Genomic DNA, 19,397 nt, shown 5'->3' with positions numbered 1-19,397 from the left:
TGAACTATCAAGGGAACTATAGTAACCTTTCCATCTAAGAAATTTGATGCAAAGAAATATGTTAAATGCAGTCTTAACTATTAGAGCAGGCCTCCGTCGTCTTGGGAAATATTGCAATACTTTTGAAATACCTAAAAAAGTTTTAGATTTGATTGGTACAGGTATAACTTATCGACATTTTAAAAAGTCAGAAAATTCGACGTCTCCTTTTTCTGATGAAGATGTGAACTCAGTTTTTGCTGTAGATTAGAGTCAGTTATCTAAAACGGATCATTTACCTTGTGGTGCACTTGTTTAGTATATTAGCTTTATTTATTCAATATAACTCGTTTTATTATATTTTTAATAATGTAAAATGTTTATAACTATTGTTATGACTTATTAAGTGTTATTTAATAACATTTATTCCTTGAGACAGTTATTCAATATTATTTTTTATATATATTACTTAAATTGCTAAAAGTTGATTTCTATAATTCAAAATTGTACATTTTATGCGAATCCATTATTTAAATAAAATATAAGAGCATATACAATTTTCCTTTGAATGCAGTAGTATGGAGGCTCCTTAAACTGTACATTTTCAGAACTGTTTATTATTGTAGATAATTTAGTGAATGAGAATTATGAGTCAACAATAATTAGCTATATTATGATAAATAATACTAGTACCTATATGTGACAACAGAGTAGGTACCTATACTAAAATCAATAATAGCTTTATTTATTTTATTTTTTTAATTAAATCCATTTTATACCAAATATCCAAATATTGGAAAAGCAAAACAGTAATAACTATTTTTTTTTTTTTTATAATAGTAAACTTGTAGATATATTTTCTGTGAATTAGTGAAGTAGTGTGTATAGCATAACAGGTTGGCTCGAGGACCGAGGGAAGCGAAGGTCAGAGTCGAAAAATTAAAGATAACAAAATAGCATTCTATTACACTATCTGGCATTATTTGAAATTACATAAAGCATAATCATGATTTTTTCATTGGCAACACTGCTATAGAAGTGACACTCACCCCTCCACTTTTATTTTCTTCATTTCGGAGCGACAAGAATGATGTTGTAAGCTTGACGGTAAGGCATGATGTTACGAACACTTATCATCGAAATGCATTGCTCGAGATCAGCCCGCCAATTTTTTATTAAAAAAAAAGGTCAATGCATATTACCACTTAATAAGATTTGTATAACCCCTCTTCCTTGAATTTTTTTTTTTTAGGAGGGCGCACTCAAAATTGTTTGCCAGGAGCGCCACCAATACGCCCCGTCTTTTTATGTTTATGGGTCACACTGTTAACTAAAAATTGTAATTGGTTTTTTTTGTAAACATTGCGAACTGTGGTATTCGATTTCGATGACACATGTCTTGTACTCTGGTCTGAACGGTAGTTTTTTACGCCTTTTGATTAATTACACGTGTTTTTTTGCAATTATTTTTTATCTTGTTTTTGTAATTTTACAAAATGCCGAACATTTGTGTTATTTTCAAAAATAAGGAAGGTCAACACAAAGTAACATTTCATCGTTTTCCTAAATATGAAAACCTGTAAGTATATTTAAATTAGTTGAACCATTATTCGTTACAAATGCAGGTTAACTAATTTAAATAGTTTAGTTTTATTGGAATCTTTATAAAGTAACAGCCTCTGAATTATACTTACCTTTAACCGTGTACATAATGTTATATAAAATTAAAATCTGTAGATTTGAATTTAATCTAGACAAAAACATGAATAATAAATATATAACTAAAGTAATAAATTTAAAGCAATTCAAGCATATTTTAGTGAAATTTTAGTTAAAAAAGGACATGCAAATAATGCTTAGCTAGTTGTAAAAAAAAAAATTGTTGTATGTGAAAAGTAAAAATCACCATGTAACAACAATTTAACAAGCAAAACAAGTCAACTAATAAGCTTATAAAAGTAATTAAATTTTTTATTTTAAAGAAAAAAAAAATTAAATAATAAAATCAATATTTCTTTTTTTGCTATTTGCAAAGCGTTCTATTATTTTTTCTTCTGAAATATCAAGCTCTCGATGTATATGCATTAATGCTAAGCCACAAAGTCTATCTTGAGACATCTTTACCTAACCTAACCAAGTCTTAAGCCTGAAGCATTAAAATGTAAATTTTAATGTATACTTACTTATCTTAGAATTTAAAATAAATCATAAAATAATACCTTCTTAAAGTAGAGAAACTGCGTTCTGCAGATGCCACACTTATTGGTAAAGAGGAAATTATAGTCAAAATTAGCTTAATATTTGGAAAAAGTACACATGGACAGTTGGCAATAGAGTCGATAGCATTATTAGGTATATTTAATTTTGGTTCATTATTATATTACCTAAAACAAAGTAACAATTGATTATAATTAGTTAATTGATGGTAAACATAAAATATTCTAATGCTTAATGAATAGGTTAGGTACCTTCAAAAACCCATTTGGACTTCCATAACTCTATCTCAGCTCTAAGAACTTCCTTTTGTATGTTCAAGAATCCAAATTCTACTAATATGTTTTCAGTTAATGATTCTATTTTGGTTGGAGTAAAATCTTTTAAATAGACTGGAATAATACCCATTAAAGTCAAAAACATTTTATTTTTATTATTCTCAAACCGTTATTTCATATCTTCAATGATATTATCAAGTAATGGAATGTTCAAGGACCTCATATAATATTCTTCTGGTGAGTTACTAGGGGGATTTGGCCTTTGATTTTTTCGTTGAGATATTCGTGGTAATTTTGCAACAACATCATGTTTTGTCATTAGTTCTTGTTATGAATTATAAATATAAATAATAACATAAACGTATTATATAGACATTTATTGTTAACAGTATAAATCGTAATGACGTTCAATATATTTCTACTCGCTAATAACCGATGGACAGTCCCCACCGATCGTAATATGATACTTATGATTATTGTTAGTATAAACAGTATAGGTGTAATATCATATAATATAAATGCTGAATATGCAACATCTTTTTCCTTAAAAAAAAATATATATATATATAAGTAGTATTTTGTGTATTGCTTAATCACTATGTTAGTGTGTTAGTAAGTTTAATTACATTAATTATAATCACTTGGAGAATATCGCTGAGGTGGTTTTCTAGATCTAATTGGTCTGGGTGTTTTATTTATTATTATAGTATCAGGATTTTGTTTTGCACCTACGGTTTCGATATTTTCAGTATTTTCATTTATTTGTCTAGTGGGTGTAAGTGCAATTTAATTATTCGCTGGTGTCAGCGATTTATCAATGAGTAACTGATCATTGTGTCTCTTCCAAATAGTTCCGTCATCGAGCTCTACATCGTGTGTATTACAACTAATGGATTTGATAATTTTACCCTTTTGCCATTTATTGTTATTATTCCTATAATCTCTAGCTAAAACATTATCACCTGTATTAAATGATACTATCCTATTACCACCATTGTTTATTTGTGATATTTGTCGTTCAATATCCACTTCACTTGTATTCGGCATTAACGCGTCAAATTGTAAACGTGTTGATCGACCTAACATTAGTTTAGCTGGCGTTTCTCGTGTTGTTGAATGAGGTGTATTACGATACATCAAAAGAAATTTATATAATTGGGATTGTGCAGTCGAGCATTTAAAAAAAAAAATTTTTATTGTTTTGACTGCTGATTCCGCACAGCCGTTTGATTCTGGGTGAAATGGAGCGCCTGTCATATGCCTTATACCTAGATTTTTGCAATATGCTTGAAATTCAAAACCAGTGAAACATTTTGCACCATCTTATGAAATTGTTTTTGGAATTCCAAATCGTGCTATCGTTTCTGAAAATTTTTGAATAACAATTTCTGCTGTCATAGAATTTATTTGAAATACTTCTAACCATTTTGTGGTTGCGTCAACAATGACAAAAAAATATTTATTTGAAATGGTCCAAGAAAATCGCAATGCACTCTAGTCCACGGTTTTTCTGGCCATTTCCAAGGTGATGTTACAGATTTTGGCGGATTTTGCCTGACATTAATACAATTGTCGCAACTTTGTGTGATATTTTCGATTTCTTTGTCCATTCCTGGCCACCAAAAGTATGATCTCGCTAAACTTTTCATACTGGAAGAACCCATATGACACGAATGAAGTTCCTTGAGTATATTATTTCGAAATTTAGCTGGTATAATAACACGGTAACCCCATAATAGACATCCCTGTTCCACTGCAATTTGAGTTTTTCGTAAATTATATGAATTAAGTTCTAAATTTTTAGAAAAATCACTATTCCATTATCCTGTTTTGACTGCGTTTAATACTTTGGCGAGAATTGTGTCTCAACTTGTTTCAATTTTTATTTTAGACCAGTCTAATGTGAAAGGTGATTGTTCGTGAATAAAATTAAGACTAATATATTCTTCATTATGATTTTCAATTTTTAATTTTGAACTTTTTATTCGTGATAAAAAATCGGCTGTATTATCTTCGGATTTTACATATTTTATGTCGAAATCGAATGATGATAAAACATAGGACCATCGTTGTAACCTATTAGCCGCGTAGATTGGGATACCTTTCTTATCACCGAAAATATATATTAACGGTTTATGGTCGGTTTCTAATAGAAAATGCCTACCATATAAATAGTCATAAAATTTCGTAACCCCGTAAATAATTGCTAAAGCTTCTTTTTCAATTTGTGGAAATTTACATTCTGACTCAGATAGAACTCTTGATGCATATGCTATAGGTTTTTCAGTACGATCTAGGTACACATGGGAAAGAACTGCGCCTAGTGCATAAGATGATGAGTCTACAACGAGTTTAATCGGAATATTATGATCATAATGTGCCAATACGGGTTTCGAAATTAAAATTTGTTTGACTTTATTGAATGCTTGGTCACATTTTGGTGTCCAATTCCATTCACTGCCGTTACGTAAAAGAGTGTACAATGGTTTTTAAATATTTGCAGCGTTTGGAATAAATTTTATATAATACGTAACTAAACCTAAAAATGATTTTAGCAATGTTTTATTTTCTGGGACAATGGCATCGTTTATAACATCTGTGTGTTTTGTTAGTGTGTGTAAACCATTTTCATCTAACCTGTGACCCAAATATTCAATTGACTTTTGCATCAATTTGCATTCATTCAACTTTACTCTTAAACCTGCATTTGACAATACATTTAGTAATTTGTCTAAACGAGCATTGTGCTCTGTGATAGTGGAACCTGCAACAATAATGTCGTCTTGGAATATACCTATGCCCTCAAGACCCGCTGTTGAAGTTTCCATAGCTTTTTGAAACTCCCCTGCTGACGACTTTATTCCAAAAGGGTTACGTGTATAGCTAAATAAACCTTTATGTGTGTTAATAGTGGTATATTTGCGATCAGATTCTTTAATAACCATTTGTTGGTATGCGTCTTTTAAATCTATTTTCGAAAAATATTTTGAACCACTAATATTTGCATATAAATGTTCTATTTTTGGAAGAGGGTATTCAGTCCCTTCTAATACTGGATTTATTGTTATTTTAAAATTACCGCAAATTCTAACCGTGCCGTCTGGTTTTAATATTGGTACTATTGGAGTTGCCCATTCGCTGTGGTCGACGGGAACTAAAATGTTGCTTTTGATTAAACGCTCAATTTCGGTTTCAACTTTTCCCTTTAATGCTAATGGAATAGACCTATGTTTGTAAAATTTAGGTACTGCCCCCGCTTTGATATTTAATGAAATTTCGTATTTGTTAAAAGTACCTATTTCATCTTTAAAAACATTGTTATATTTTTTTATAATACTATCGATACTTACGTCATTTTCATTACTAAACAAGGTAAAACATTTTATGTTTTTTATATCATTTCGACCTATTAATGGAGGACCACCATTGTCGATAACATAAAGGCACATTGTAAATTTTTTATTTTGGTACACCGAATCGACAAATATTTTTCCTATCGGTTTAATGTCGTTGCCGACGTAATCAGATAGCGAAATGTCATTTTTTTTTAATTTGATATGACTAAACAGTTGATGATATAATCTTTTTGAAATTACGCTATGTTGTGAACTGGTATCAATTTCGAAGCTTACATTATTGTTTTGTACAATTAAATTAACTGTAAACGGTTTCACCGCTTTATTTTGAAAATTTTGATCAATTATGGAAAAAAAAGTATTCGAAAGATCATAATTAACTGTTTCGTCATCATCATTATTATCATACAAAAATTTATTTTGTGTTTTTATATTTTTCTTTTCTTTCTTACCCTTTTTACATACGGTGGACAAATGACCTTTTTCACCACAATTGTTGCACTCGAAGTCCTTGTATCTGCAGTCTTTTTGAAAATGATTGGAACGGCCACAAATCCCGCATTTGATTTTTGACTCCTTGTATGTGTTGAACCCCTGCTTGGCAGTATGTCCATTATTTTTTTGTTGGTACTTCAAGTCTGCATATTCTTCTTTTTTCCAGCCACTCTTGTCATTTATTGCAGCTTCTTTGGCTGTCGCGATTTCCATTAGATTTGAATATGTAACTCCAATTTTTGAGGCATCCTCTTCTAACAGACGATCTTTGATTGGTCCTAAACCCATTCCGACAACAAATATGTCTCTAATGACTGTTGTTAGTTCCGACGAAAACCCACATTTTGAAGCAAGATTTTTGACACGTGCACCCCATTGGCACACCGATTCATCTTGTTTTTGTTTAGCTTGATAAAATGTATACCTAGCCGCGAAGTACGATTTTATTGGTTTGAAATATTTGTTCAAACTTTTAATTAGAGTTTCATACTCAACATCGTTTGGAGTGCTAGGAACACATAAACTAAAAAGTACTTTGTGAATTTCCTCACTGACTGATGATAATAGAATGGCTCTTTTTTGAATATTATTTTCGATGGCGTTTGCCAAAAAAAAATTTGTCAATTTTCACTCAAAAATTGTGATATCTATACCTGTTTCAAAGTTTCCAGGTGACCCAATAACTTGATTGAAGTTCGTTATGGATTCTGTCTTAGGAGTTGCCATTTTGTATTAGTATGAATACAATACTTGAAACTTCTAATGCACTAGTGATTACGATTAAATTATTATTTTCTTCGTCGCCAATTTGTTATGTATTATAAATATAAATAATAACATAAACGTATTATATAGACATTTATTGTTAACAGTATAAATCGTAATGACGTACAATATATTTCTACTCGCTAATAACCGATGGACAGTCCCCACCGATCGTAATATGATACTTATGATTATTGTTAGTATAAACAGTATAGGTGTAATATCATATAATATAAATGCTGAATATGCAACAGTTCTGAAGCTTCCTTATATATTTTATTAAAATACTGATCACAATTTGTACGTTTATTGGATAAGTTATCTAAAACCAACTGAATAATATTTGTTGCACTAATATAATCCCTTTCTTTTCCTTGAAGACATTTGCTAATAGGTAATGTAATACTCAGAATATTTACCAGAGTAAACATAGTTAAAATAAATTCACAATTCTCTAAAGCACTTATCAACATTTTGGCTTTGGTTGCAGATTCAGATTCTGACCATTCAGATATTTTATTTAATGCAATAAGTATGTCTGTAAATGAGATAGAAAACAATAAAATGCTGTCATGTCTATCAATCCAGCGCGTTTCACATACATTTTTTAAAGAATGATTTTTCAGAGTACTTTTTAGAACAAAATTCCTTTTTGAAGAAGAATTAAAAAAAGCCACTACTTCTTTGATAACACCAACAGAATTTCTTACAAATTGTACTGTTGACGATTTAGATATACATAAATTTAAAGAATGATTTGCACATGGGCTATAGATTGCATTTTTTGCAAACTTTTGAATGTGCTGGACAGCACCACGAGCTTTCGATATCATAACAGAACATCCGTCTGTTGTGATTCCAATACAATCATGTAGATTTAATGAAAATTTGTTTAACAAATCTATTACAATTTGGCCTAAATGTTCACCAGATAATTTTGGTTCAACATCTTCACTATCATCTATTTTGCCATACGCTTCACGATGACAGTCAATAAACTCAATAAAATTTTCTTTGATTTTATCATTAAAAACATAACGAAAAACCAAACTCATTTGTGATACATGTGACAAATCTGTAGTTTCATCAAACATTATGCTGTAGAATCTACTTTGTTTTATTTCTTTGATAATTTATGATTGTATTTCTTCCTTGAAACAATCAATTAATTGATTTTGAACATTTGAACTAATATAAGTTGCTTTTGAGTGTGTTGTGAGTAAGTGCTGCTCTAATATTTTGTCATCTGATTTAACCCTGAACCTTAAAAGCTCTCTAAAGTTCCCTTCATTATTCATTTTATGATGATTGTTATTTGCTAATAGAGCTCCATCATCTCTATGGCCACGCAATGGAATATTTTGTTTCCTCAAAAATATCATAGATTGAATTATAGGTTTCAAGCGATCTCAATTTTCAGTAATTTTTTTCAAACGATCAGCATTTACCAAGTTTAAAATATTTTTCTCGGGATTAAGAATGGTAGATTTAAATTGATCAGCTCTTTGAAGTGCATATTTGTGATACAAATTATTTTGATGTACTTCAAGAAAACCATCTTTACCCAATAATTTTGAAAACTTTTTTAAGGGAGTAGTTACGAGTGTTTTTAAATTTTCTGTTTAGTGTTTTCCTCCTTGATTACTTTCTTTAAATAATACACAAATTTAACAAAAAAGTCCTTCTTTTGAAGTGGAATATGCTAACCAGGGGTAACTTTTAAAATGATTTTCCCTGAGAAAACGCTTGCCTTCTTTGCCTTTGTAACAATTCGCACGAGGCCATACCCAGATTCGGCGTGGAGTGTACATGGACGAGGCTGGTAAAGGTCGCCAACCCACAGCCGAGATTCGAAAATCGGGCATGCGGGATTTTCTTTATATAAATAAATAAACAAATTGGAAAAGGGAAAAAAAATTAAAACATCGTTATGGGGGTTGGTTTTTTAATGTATACCAGAAAATAAAAATTTAATTTATGACCAAGAAAAGCCATACGGCATAAAAACTTGGCCGCAATTGAAAGACACCGAACAAACAAACATAACGGATAAATATAAATCATAATATAATAATATGGAATGGACGATATACCAATTCCAAACACGGCTCCGAATATTGGTTACCAGTGTATGTATAAATAAATAATAATGGTATATGAATATAGTAGATATATATACACGAACGATCAGATTTTATAATATTAACTAACACCAAAATGTCAGAACCTATATTAACAATTAATAATATTAATTCACCGGCCAAGGTGTGACTGTATGTGGGTTGTACGTACTACGTACAACGTTAACAAAACCATATTACCATCTTTATTTGCTGTTGGACCGTTGAGCATCGTCCCGAAGACGCCCCCGGTGATTTTATTCTTCGCTACTCGACCATGATGTTGTCCGTTGAAGCGAAGAAAAAGTAATGAACAAGAGATGGCCGTGGCTGGGCGTGTTGTTCACCGAACAGCATTATATAATTTATCGTTGCATAATTTAGTTAGAAATATGTTTGGCCGGTGTACTTTACACTTTTATATTATTATAGGCCGTTAATGAGGTGTTATTATTATATAGTGTCGGCTGGTCATCCGAACCACGGGTACTAGGCATAGGTACGTGATGATGTGTGTGTGTGTGTGTGTGTGTGTGTGTGTGGGTGTGTGTGTGTGTGTGTGTGTGTGTGTGTGTGTGTGTGTGTGTGTGTGTGTGTGTGTGTGTGTGTGTGTGTGTGTGTGTGTGTGTGTGTGTGTGTGTGTGTGTGTGTGTGTGTGTGTGTGTGTGTGTGTGTGTGTGTGTGTGTGTGTGTGTGTGTGTGTGTGTGTGTGTGTGTGTGTGTGTGTGTGTGTGTGTGTGTGTGTGTGTGTGTGTGTGTGTGTGTGTGTGTGTGTGTGTGTGTGTGTGTGTGTGTGTGAACTCGGTGTCGCCTATGAGCGGTGGCAGAGGGGACCGTGGGACGGAGAGCGCTATCGCATAATGGTTTATAATATTATTAATATTAATTACAATTTCGATCGTTACACCTTTTTAAAAATGAACAGAAAAAGGATATTCAAAGTTAGAAGTTGGGACAGAACTATTTTGAATCACATTCAAGTGTAGATGGTCATCAATTTGAACATTTCCACAGCTATATAGTCCTACATCCATATTGAAGGGACTTGAATTTTGATCAATTTCAGCCTACAAATTACAATAATTATTAAATTATTGTACTCATGGTATATGCAATATAACTCTGGGAGAAAACTATTAATATGTAAATTCGAATAAAAATAAAAATTGTTTGTCTTACAATGTAATTGTAATAGGTATGTGTTTTGATGATAATAAGTAGATTAAAAATTAAATGTAAGTAGGAAGTAGACACTTACAGTTTTAGAAATTATAGAAGGAACAGCAGTTTCTGTGTTTTCAGCATTTTCCACAGGACGTTTCAGTTTGTCTTTATTAATATTTGTCTGAAATAGTTAACCAACATACATAAAAATGTATGTTAATTTCTTACCTAAATTATATTTTTTGTTTTACCTACTTGTAAGTTGTAAAGATTTAACTCACCTCATTAATGTTTGCAGATGGTTGAGAAACCGCATTACTTCTTATTAAAAATGTATCCATGACCCGACGATGAACAATTAAATTTAGTAAGTACTAAGTAGGAAAGTAATTACTCATAAAAATTCGGAAGAAAAAAACCGCAGATAACTGATAAGTGATAACAAGTTACGATATTTGATAATATAATACCAGAACCTTTTCCGTAACTACGTCTAAAACCGTTTCTAGCATCATACCCAAATCCGACTAGCTTATTAGTTCTATTTCTATACTTATTATAGAAGACTGTATTTCTTTATAATATATAGATGTAATTCTGTATTTTGTTGATAACGTAATACATATATTGTTCCATTGTTATCAATTCAAAGTACATGCTGATATAAAAAATAAAAAATAATATTCTGAAAATAATATGACGTAGAGAACATAACACAAAATAATCCAAGGGGGGGGGGCACCCCCCCCCCCTAATAACCGCCACTGGAGGAACCCTTAGTAAAAATACCTAACTGTTTTTTTTTTAATTGGCTTTTTTACGATTGATTTTTGAAAATCTGAGTGCTTCATATTAAGGTTTGATTTATAAGACCCATTTCTTAAAATTTTCCTTGAATTTATATATTGACGTATTTACGCCTTCAATTACTTAGAGCTATATATTTTTATTTGTAGGAGAAAGATCATTAGTTGACAATTGTTTCTTTTTGTAAAATTAATATTTATTTATTATGATGTAAATAATAAATATAATGAAACTTCCATAATATAACAGACGCAGAAAGGGTCAAATAAAATCGTAATATAGAGGAATTCGTTTAATAGAATTACATATTTTTTTTTACATAATTACATATTTCATATTCTATATAATGTATTAAAAAAAAAAAAAAAAATATTTATTATATTTTTGTATCTATTTAATTTATTATCGAGAAATAATTGAAGAGTTTCGTTTGTTTATTATTTTTTATTAACTACTATTTTGTAAAATGTTTCGATTTCGTTTTAAAAAAACGGGTTTGTTATCGAATAATTTATTCGTGTTACTGTAAATAATACAAATTAAAATTATTCACGTGATTACGATTTTTAAGGGTTCACGTGTTTTAGCATTTAGCATTTATTAAATTGACGTATATTAATCATACGTGTTTTATTTTGTTACATTCGCGTGTTCACGTATGTTTGTATTCACTTAAAAAGTAAGACCACTATTAATATAAGAATATTGATCTATTTTTATTTGAATAATTATCTAGATAATATTTTTCCCAATTCTGTTTTAAACACACATTAAGAAAAAAAAAACGAGCATGCGAGCATGCCATTAGCTCTAGTTTATACTATTATACCATATTATTATTTTGTTTTATTTCTAATTGAAATGTTTATTTAAATTATAGTTGTAATACTTGGATTCATAATATTGGTTTAAAGGATACATTTAGACTTTTTCAAAAAAGAATCTGCTCTGACCATTTTGATCCTGCTATTTATATTGATCCTATTTAACACAAACCGATTAAAATTAGATGCAGCTCTAAAAATTATCACTTCTATTGAAATGAACAGTGAGAATGTAGATCTACCACAATGTTCTACTCCTCACCCTTTAGAACATATTGATGTTACAAACAGTAAGAGTAAATATTAAAACATTACAATTTTCAAAACATGTCTTTAATTAAGTTTTTGATTTTAGATTCTTTTTTAAGTCCCGTCGAATTATTTCCTAAAACACCAGAATCATTACCTGAGTGTTCAAAGAATTGTTCAACATCAGATATTTCATCAAGGCCTTCATCAAGTTGTTCAACACCTTGTTCAGGTAGTTTATCCTAATTTAGTTTATCTCCTAAATTAAAAAAATATGTATTAGGTACATATAAACTACACATTTGAATTAAATTTGTAACCAACAAAAAATATTTTATTACAGATTCTGAAACTCAGACAGGACTAGTTTTATCTCAAAACACACCAAGAAAAATGAAACTGAAAAAAAGATTACTGTACACTGAAATTAAATTGAAATCAGCTTTAAAAGAATGTGCAAATCTCAAAACCATTGTTCGAGCGCCGAAGTCGTTATCCAGCCAATGCGTCTTTGAACCGGTCGTGCCATCTCCTCCGCCCGTCTAGTATGCTAGCGCCGATAACGCACGTACGTACACCGTAGACCTCGTAATCGCCTGACCTAGTTAGTTCACCGACGACCTTTGTTGATTTACGGCCCGTCGTTGTGTAGTTACTCTGGCCGATATACGGCTCGTCGTTGCCTGGCGCTTGTGTTCGCGACTTCGTAACTTGTGTTGTCGTCTACGCGACGCGCTTCTTCATATCGCCGTCATAATATTATTATATTAACTAGTCGCTGTGTATCGCCTCTTTATCGGTCCTATTATTGTTGTCGTGATACGGAGCCTGGTCGCCCGACATATATACACGTGTCGTGTGCGATTTATTGTATTATTGTCGAACGGCCTATGTTTGGCTTTGCGGGCAGTTTGCACCCAGCGACGAGTGATATGTGTGGGCATATTGTCGTTGTATCTACTATCAACAGTCAAGTCGTCACCAACGGTCGTAGGAGACGCGTGTAAATATTATTGTATCTTTTTTTTATATATCACTATTTGTCATGGTCCACTGTTGACTACCTACTGTTATTAATTATTATCATATGTGTTGATAGCACAGAATTGTGTTGATAGTAGTATTATTATTTATTATTATTATTAATCTGTGTTGATAGTATTATTTATTATCTACTGATTGCTGGTTCTGAATTATTATTTATATTTTGTATTATTCTTATTGATTGGTACTGAGACGTTGGTACCAATTCACTAGCCATTATTTGCATTAATATTATTTATTTGTCTTTATTGTCTTTCACCAATAAACTATTGTATGTGCCTTGCCATACGTGCACATTATATATCTAAGAGTTTAGTGTATAAGGTCGTAGCCTGACACCCTATGGTCATATTGGTCCTGACAGTCCCTCGTATTATTCAACTTTCGTTGGTGTAATCATTGAGGCCGACCACAAATATTGTAGGAGCCTCTCGATTAAACAACCATTAATTCAAATTTACAAGACCGATTAGATGGACCAGTGACGTTGACAGACTTCAACAATATATGTGACACATTATTTGCTGGTAAGCCAACAATGTGTAGTTTTATAAAAAATCAAGCTCGATTATGTACAGTCAAAGCAAAAGGTAGAAGGTATACACCAGAAGAAAAACAATTTGCTTTGATGGTACATTTTTATGGTGCTAAGGCTTATTGGTTTCTTAAAAAAGTGTGGTGTTTACCAAGTTTAAGAACCTTGCAGAGGGCTACAGAAAATTGGGAAATCGGTGTTGGACTCAGTGATTTTGTAATTTTAAAGTATTTTCTTTAAAAGTACAAACATTGAACAAAAAAGGAAGAGATTGCGTATTATGTGTTGATGAAATGTCATTAAAAACTTTTCTTTATTATAATTATGCCAAAGATGAAGTTGTTGGATTCCATGATGTAGAGACACATAAAACCACTGATGTTGCAAAATCTGTAATGGTCTTGATGATGAGAGGTATACATGATACGTGGAAACAGCCAATAGGGTACTATTTTGTTGGTTCAACTTGCTCTGGTTTTTCTCTAAAAAAACATGATATATAAGTGTATTTTAAAGTTAATTAGTATTTCATTTAATGTTAGAGTCATGATATCTGATATGGGTTCTAATTTTAAATCATTCGCGGATAATGTGGGAGTAACACCTGCAAACCCTTATTTTAAAGTTGGAACAAAAGAAATTATATACATGTTTGACCCTCCTCATTTACTAAAATCAACCAGAACTAACTTTTTTAACTATAGATTAGTTTCTGAAGACAAAATTATTGAGAGCAAACATTAAAAACAATTCTACAATTCTGATGCACAGCGAACTCATCGCCTAGCTCCTAAATTGACAGAAAAACATATGAATCCTGGTCCATTTCAAAAGATGAAAGTGAAATTTGCATCTCATGTTTTCAGTAAAACTGTTGTCTGTGCAATGACAACATGCATGACAGATGGATCACTTCCAAATACAGCTGCTAGTACAATAGAATTTATAGACGAAATTGATAATTTATTTGATATATTTAATTCTCGAATGAAAATAAAGCCACAAGAAGACGACGTTGAATCTGACGATGAATTAGAACCTAAGGGGGCAAAACGATTTTGCTTACCTTTTAAAAATACTGAATATCAAAATAATTTCTTATTAAAAATGTTTAATTTTTTTTAAATGTTAATTTACAAAAATTTAACACATCAATAAAGCAATGGCACAACATTAACACGTTAACCGCCATATGCCCGGCGGCGGCCATACGATAGCGTATTTGTGTCACGCCAATACTATTTTCGAGGAACGTTCTGTATTTGTTCCTATAAATAACTTTGGACATATTGATGCAATTAAAATAATTCTAATGTTGTCGTGATCGTCGATAAGCTCTAAATATAGATATAGATAAAATAATAATTAAACCGTTTTGTATGGTAGCCGGAGGGCATATGGCGGTAAGAAGTAATTTTTATAACTTATACGTCATATGCATGCCGGCTACCATACAATTGTTTATGTATAAATTATATTTAGATTTATTATCATAGTATTTATAATTATTATCATTTTATCGAACACGAAAAATATTACTCTTCAGTGACAGTGTTCAGTTACGTAGTGGACATCTGTACTACTACGTAAATAGTACATTTTTAGTGCCTATATTTTTAATAAAATTGAAAATGGAATCGTCAAATAGGCCGAAAAGGCAACGAATTAATGATTGTGAAATCGAAAAGGAACTTTTTTGTGACTTTGATGATAGTGACCTAAGTGGTTTTAGTGAATTCGATGATTCAGATGCCGATAAAGATTTCCATGCACCATCGGAGATTACAGACGGATCCAGTAGTGGTAAGAAACATTTATACACAACATTAAGTATATTATATGGTTTAAACTTTTAAAATTCACTCAACTGTGTTTTTTAATTATTAATATTTTATCAATTCTATCAATAAAAACATTTTGTAGGTATATTACATACAAATAAATATTTTAATACCAATTGCTTATATTTATAGTTAGACTAGTTCATAAAAAAATTTTAAATACCAACCTATACTAAAATTATGCAATAAATTAAAATAATATGTCTACAATTTTAGATACTAGTAACTATCGTGAAATTCAACAAATTGAAAATCCTTCTCAAAGTCCGAATGTGACCAATCATGCATGGTTTAACGTAACAGGCGACTATCAAAAACAATTTGTATTCAATAAAAATTGATATTCCAGAAAATGCATCAGTTTGGTACCATTTTAATTTGTTTTGTAGTGATGATATTATCGAACTCATTGTAATTGAAACAAATAGAAATGCCGAGCAGTTTCTTTCAAAAATTCGATTATCGAAAGCGAGCAGATTTTCCAAATGGGTACCAACAAATTATAATGAAATAAAAAAGTTTATTGGTTTACTTTTATGGATGGGCTTAGTGCAAATGCCAAGTATAGAAAGTTATTGGAGTACAAAATCCAGATATATTAATAGTATTGCCGGTAAAACGATGCCTAGGAACAGGTTTGAGTTGATATTAAGATTTTGGCACTTTTCTGACAATATGAAAGCCCCTGTAGATGACAGGATTTATAAAGTTCGTGGCTTAATTGAACGTCTCGTTAAAAATTATCAATCTGTTATGGAGCCAGGTGAATATATGGCTATAGATGAGTCGATGGTCCCTTTTCGTGGGCGTTTGAAATTTCGGCAATATATACCAGGAAAGGCCCATAAATATGGTGTTAAGCTTTTTAAAATTTGCGAGGTGAATGGATATACACATGACGTGAATGTTTACGCAGGTAAAAACCAAGTTAACGGTAAGGGCTTAGCATGCAGAGTTGTCCTGGAGTTGAGTAACCCTTTTTTAAATGCTGGACGGACAATAGTTACTGACAATTTCTATACCTCTTTACCTTTGGCTAACGAACTTTTAGAAAACAACACTCATCTTATAGGAACTTTAAGATCAAATGGAATAAGATTACCCGAAATTTTTAAAACAAAACTACGACCTGGTGAAATTATCGGCAGAGAAAATATAAATGGAATTGTAGTTGCAAAATGGCACGACAAAAGGAACGTTTCCATGATGTCCACTAAACACAATAAACATGGTCGAAACTGGTAAAAAAAAATCGTAAAAATGAGTCTATTTTTAAACCACAAATAATATTAGATTATAATGCAGGAAAAGCTGGAATCGACCTATCTGACCAACTTTCGAGTTATAGTTCCCCTGTGCGTAAATCGATTAGATGGTATCACAAAGTTGCCACTGAAGTGTTACTAAAGATAAAAAAAATATCCATCACAAAGTTCCGTGAAATGTTAGTTGACGAATTATTACTTGAACTAGACCAATCGCAGATTGCTATATCAGATTGTCCAACTACTTCAAATAAACGTGGCCGAAAAACTAATCACAAATTTGAAGAGTCTACAGAAAGAGATAACCGTAACCGAAAAGTTAGAAAAAGTGCTTGCATTGCTATTCGCTCAAAACCACAGCTGTCGGTTCAAAAAAAGCTAGTGTTGAAACAAAAAAAGTAACTACATATTGTTCTACTTGCAACATATATACATGTATAGATTGCTTTAACGAAAATCATATTCAAATTAATGTTTTAATGTTTTTTTTTTTTTTAAACAACAATGTACACAATATAATTTTCTGTAACAATGTATCCATTGGTATTTATTGGTTTTTATAGGTAGATAACTCTATATTAGTTTTTATTTAATATGTATTTAAAATATTAAAAATTGTATAATTTGTTTACATACTTACCATGCAAGGTAAATTAAATTATATTTATTATAATAGGTATTTTTTTTATATCTGCTATTATACTTTCAGAATTTTTTTATACCTATTATGTTCAGAAGTTCATAAAAATGTATACTTTTATTTTTTTTTATGTAATAATTTCTTAAAACTAATCAATATTTAAGTATTTTTAATATTATTAACTGTATTTAATACCAAGTAGTGCATAAAAGTATTTATAAATATAGTCATTTTCATTAAATATTTTCAAAGGTTAAAATTAACAAAATGTTGTTTTTTTTATACCAAAAGAATTGTCATGTTCTTCTCTACGCCATGGTACTATTTAAAGATTCATTATTGTAGCGCCACAAAAATTATAAGCATTTGTTTAAATATGAATTTATGGTCGCCGGCTGGTCATGTGGCGTGGTAATAATGATCAACTATAAACTATGAATTCAGAATGGTAACTGTATAAACCCCACAACTATTCAGTTACAGCGTACCTTCAAAAAATTATTTTCATTAAGTTATTTTGAATACAATGAAGGTGCAAATTGTTTGGAAGACATAGACTAAGTACTGAGTAATTTAAATAAAATACCAGCTGAAGATTTAAAAACAGTATTCCCTGAAAACCAAAAGGTAATTCAAATTAATCCATTACCCATTGATGTAACCAATTACAGATCATTAGAATTGCCAGAAAGAAATGCTTTTACATATATATGTGGTTATTTAATAAATTTAATAATGAAGTGTTATAACATGCATTCTTGTGAAACGTGCATATTAAGATATGGCAGAACTACCACAAAGTTATCTGATGAACTTTTTTTTCACACACTTCAAATCACATCAACACAGCTCTATATCTATGTTTTTATCATTAATGACTCCAGATTGTAATTTTTACCAATATATTTTTGAATTAGACATTATATTTACAAATCAATTTCCTACTTTAGCACCATCACCAAAAGTTGGGCAAAAACTTAAAAGTTTAATGTTAAATGTATACTTTGAACATCCCTGTGAACAATTCCCCCATGACTATTTGTTAAACTTATATATAAGATTTAGAATTTATACTACTTTGACCAGAACTAACTGTAATTTGCAAATACCTCGCATGAAAAAAATAGAAAATTGCAAATTTTATGTAATTTATAAATATTGTTATGTATATATTTTATTGTTAAATTGTCTTATAGAAGGTAAATAATTCATATTCATTGTATATATTAATATTGATTGTCAATGATGTTTAATAATAATGCATTAATAAAATCATGTCCAAAAAACAAACTACTTACAAATTTATTGAATAATATCTATATCATATATCTTAAAAATATATTAGCCATCATAAATTCAATATTCGTATCATATCAAATAAAAAAATCGAAAAAAATTGATGTTATACATATAACAAAAATTAAAATATAATTTATTATTCTCTTATCACATATTTATTGTATGATTAGGCGTAACAACAAGAATGATGTTGTAAGCTTGGCGGTAAGGCAAGAAGTTACGAACCATTTCAAGACCGTTAAGAATTCTAAACACATTAACATTGGCCGCCCGAGAGTGACGCTTCTATTCGCGATTGAAAGTTAATATAGGTAGCGCCCTAGTCGATACTAATGATAAGGCTAACGGGGAACATGGTCGCCCAACGGCCGAGGCCCATGCTGTTTAGACAGTGTTTCTAGTTTACTTTCCACTTTTTTTTTCTTACTGTTTTTTTTATAATATAAATTATATTATACAGCATACCTATCTATAGTGTCCAGTGTCCAATATTATAAATTATAATATTAATTATATTTAAGT

At 30.7% G+C, this 19,397-nt stretch overlaps 1 long non-coding RNA gene and 2 pseudogenes across 2 annotated transcripts in view; 2 read left to right on the top strand and 1 right to left on the bottom strand.

The window, feature by feature from the left end:
• Positions 1 to 19,397, top strand: part of LOC149059276 (uncharacterized) — a 282,105-nt pseudogene that overhangs the window by 248,812 nt on the left and 13,896 nt on the right. The gene's annotated exons all lie outside the window — the stretch shown is intronic.
• LOC149059279 (uncharacterized) lies at positions 1,476 to 14,089 on the top strand (annotated as a pseudogene).
• Positions 10,430 to 10,748, bottom strand: LOC149059280 (uncharacterized). Its single transcript, XR_016189355.1, has 2 exons — positions 10,653 to 10,748; positions 10,430 to 10,552 (listed from the first exon to the last, which is right to left on the bottom strand). It is a non-coding gene; the product is annotated as an uncharacterized LOC149059280 (long non-coding RNA).

This window comes from Diuraphis noxia, unplaced genomic scaffold (genome assembly GCF_037042655.1).
Source record: "Diuraphis noxia isolate RWA-SAM2 unplaced genomic scaffold, SU_Dnox_SAM2 contig0001, whole genome shotgun sequence".
Taxonomy (NCBI): Eukaryota; Metazoa; Arthropoda; class Insecta; order Hemiptera; family Aphididae; genus Diuraphis; species Diuraphis noxia.
This window is presented reverse-complemented; position numbering and strand designations above follow the sequence as displayed.